Source organism: Heptranchias perlo, chromosome 20 (assembly GCF_035084215.1).
Source record: "Heptranchias perlo isolate sHepPer1 chromosome 20, sHepPer1.hap1, whole genome shotgun sequence".
Lineage (NCBI taxonomy): Eukaryota > Metazoa > Chordata > Chondrichthyes > Hexanchiformes > Hexanchidae > Heptranchias > Heptranchias perlo.
This window is the reverse complement of record NC_090344.1, coordinates 30,393,756-30,397,145: the sequence shown is the minus strand read 5'-3', so window position 1 is coordinate 30,397,145 and position 3,390 is coordinate 30,393,756. Positions and strand designations below refer to the sequence as shown.

Sequence of the window (3,390 nt, the reverse complement as noted above, 5' to 3'; positions counted from 1 at the left end):
AGCTGGTCCAGTTAAATTTCTGGTTAATGATGACCACTAGTATGTTGATGGTGGTGGATTCGGCGATGTTACTAACGAATCCCCACAGAAGAGATTTACTGTAATGATTCCAGGGATGAGGGGTATAAGTTTCATGGATAGATTGGAGAAGCTGGGGTTGTTCTGCTTGGAACAGAGACGGTTACGAGGAGATTTGATAGAGGTATTCAAAATCATGAAGGATCGAGACAGAGGAGATAGAGAGAAACTGTTCCAATTGGCGGAAGGTTCAAGGACCAGAGAACATCGATTTAAGGTGTTTGGCAAAAGAACCAAAGGTGACATGAGGAAAAACTTTTCTACACAGCGAGTGTTTCGGATCTGGAATACACCGCCCGAGGGGGTGGTGGAGGCAGATTCAATCATGGTGTTCAATAAAGAACTGGATAAGTATTTGAAACGAAAGAGAATACAGGTCTACAGGGAAAGGGTGGGGGAGTGGGTCTGTCTGGATTGCACTTGCAGAGAGCCGGCACGGACTCGATGTGCCGAATGGCCTCTTTTCGTGCTGTGACCTTTCTATGATTCCATTCTATTTGTGGGAGGCGATGCGAAGCGACCGGAGCGTGACGTAAATCGACCTGCTCATGTACATTCCCTGATAATAAATCCTTGTATGATGCAAAGAAGAAATTCATAATTATGATACATATCTTTTATATTATACTGACTATAAGAGGTACTCGGTTCACCAGGGCGCCATTGTGCACTTTGATTGATACTTCACCTCGATCACCCCTTCCAGTCCCAACACCTCCGTCCAAGAAACAGTTGGGTGGCAATCCAGACTTAGCTGAATTGTGCAAACAGGTGTAAACCAGCAATGCGAAAAAGCACTTCCTATCAAAGAAGTGTTTTTGGTGAGGCGGCGAAAATGGAAGGGTCGACAAATTCTGGCAGCAGTGAGATTCGAACCCTCATAATTCAGAGATGGAAACCAGTATCTGAGACAGCACAGTTATTCACGCATTTGGGAAGCCATTTCGATCGGATAACAAAGCTCATGCAGCTGAAACGTTCCCTCTGGTTCTTTCACCACAGGCGCTGCCTGACCTGCTCAGCGTTTTCAGCATTTTCTGTTTTCATTTTTGTGATTTCACAATGGCTGTTTTCCTGAAAACACCAAATTTGACCCAAGGACAAAGCTCACACTTCACTTTCCCCACGCGCTTAAAGTCTGCCGTTTCCGAACGAAATCTCCTCCGCGCCGAGCTTTCAAAGGACCTTTCGCTCACGGCCAACCTCCTGTAATCGACACCTTTTCACCATTGCCGCTCTTCTCATTTCTCCTCATTCCTTTTCAATCGGACATTTCCACAGACCTATTAAGATCAAGCGGAACATTTCCGACTTTCCTGCACCGCCCAGATTGCCAAAAATGCACATTTCAGCCGTCTTTCGCAGCGATGTCGCGCCGTCCGTCTCTCCCGCACATCAACTGCTCGGGGAAAAGCGCCAACGACCATGGAAACAAAACCCAGTTCTTCAGTTAACATCCCCCGTGTCACAAGATACCCCATGGAAATTTCCTGGAAAAGTATGCGCTGTCCTACCGAATGCCAGCCCTGCTTTCTTTGAGCTTGTCTCTGGAGCAGATCGAAATGTATCGATTGGTTTCAAGTCACAAATGATCATTGGTGCGAGCGGGACATGTGCCCCCGAGAAACAGCGGTCGATGGAGAGCAAACTTAAAGGCGTAAGAATGTGAAAGTGCATGTTAGAGTAGGCAAGGCCGCAGTAAAGTCTCAATGAAATAGACCATGATTGTGGAAGGAAGGAAAAGCTGGAAGAAGCGGCGGGTCTGAATTTTGGATCATCCAACAGAGACACGTGAGAGAACAAAAACAGGATACAGACAAAGGTGCTGGGGCAGAAAGACAAAGCACGAAATAAGAGGAATGAAAAGGGAGTGTAAGAAAGAATGGGAGAGAGGGAGGTGAAAGAAAGGAAGAGAGAAAGAAAGATAGAAGGGAGAGAGAAAGTCAAGCGTGCAATACTCAGCCCGCAAACGGGCGCTGCTCCCAATCGGCTACACTTCGCCCCACAGAGCCTCATCCCATTCACACCGTCCTACAATACACTGTCAATGTTGTGCAGTGAAACAGAGAGTTTAAAGGCATAAAGACAAACACACCATCCTACAATACACTTTCAATACCTGTGCAGAGAGACAGAGAGTTTAAAGATACAGAGATACTTACATACTATCCTACAGTGCACATTAAACATCCGTGCAGTGAGTCACAGAGTTTACAGGTACAGAGACACTCACAGCGTCCCACAATACACTTTAAATCATGTGCAGTGAGACAGAGCGTTCAAAAGTTATAGAGAAATTCACCTTTTTGTTTTTCAAAAGTGGCACATCCCAGAAGCAAGAGAGAGCGTGGGTCAGTCTCCCTCTCCTGATAGAGCTGAGGCTTGTCAGTCAAGAGTCCCCTCCTTCCTGTATTGGCAGTGGAGGAAGTGCAGAGTAGATTTAATAGAATACGATCAGCCTGACCGAGGTTAGGCTGACTGGCCTGTAATTACTTGATCTATCCTTTTCTCCCTTTTTATACAACAGTACAACTTCAGCAGTCCTCCAATCCTTCGGCATATCACCTGTAACCAGGGAGGATTGGAAAATTATGGTCAGAGCCTCCGTTATTTCCTTCCTTGCTTCTGTTAACAGCCTGGGATATATTTCATCGGGGTCTGGAAATTCAGGTGGAGTGATCTGGGGTTTTCATTTTCCTCTTTGCAGAGATTTTCACCGCAGGTCAAGATCACAAGCCGAAGTCCAAATTAGGACTACTTCCGGGTTTGAACCTCAAATCGCGAATTATACACTGACCCCAACGAGCCCAGAAACAAGAACGTGTCTTTAAGTTAACCCGTTGCTGACACATTCTCTGAGAAGTCTGTCTGCACAATGAAAGGGCGTTTCAGAAGAGTCAATCTGATATCCGTTTCCTCCTCAAACCTGAACAAACACCAATTCCAAAGTGTCATTTTGTCGCTTAATTCCACAAATTAGGTAAAAATAGTTAGCTACGCAAGGCACTGCTGGGAGTTGAACCCAGGATCTCCTGTTTACAAGACAGATGCTTTAACCAACTAAGCCACAGCGCCCATTCATGGCAACTCAGTCCCACCTCCTCTCACTAATGTCTATCAGCGATCCGTCACTGTCTGTTTGGGTTTCAGACCGTTTCATCTTTGTCTGTTTCGCTTGTCCGTTCACCTGTGCATCCCGATGCTGCCTGCATATCTCGTTGTGTTTCGCTTTGTGTGTCCATCAATGCGTTGATACACCGATGATTATGTGTACTTATGTTTGTTACATTAAATAAATTACCGGTTTAGACA

The 3,390-nt window shown here is 45.7% G+C and overlaps 1 non-coding gene across 1 annotated transcript; it reads right to left on the bottom strand.

Annotated features, from left to right (window-relative positions):
- Positions 1-3,079: 3,079 nt before the first annotated feature.
- trnat-ugu (transfer RNA threonine (anticodon UGU)) lies at positions 3,080-3,153 on the bottom strand. The gene has a single exon. It is a non-coding gene; the product is annotated as a tRNA-Thr (tRNA).
- Positions 3,154-3,390: the final 237 nt, after the last annotated feature.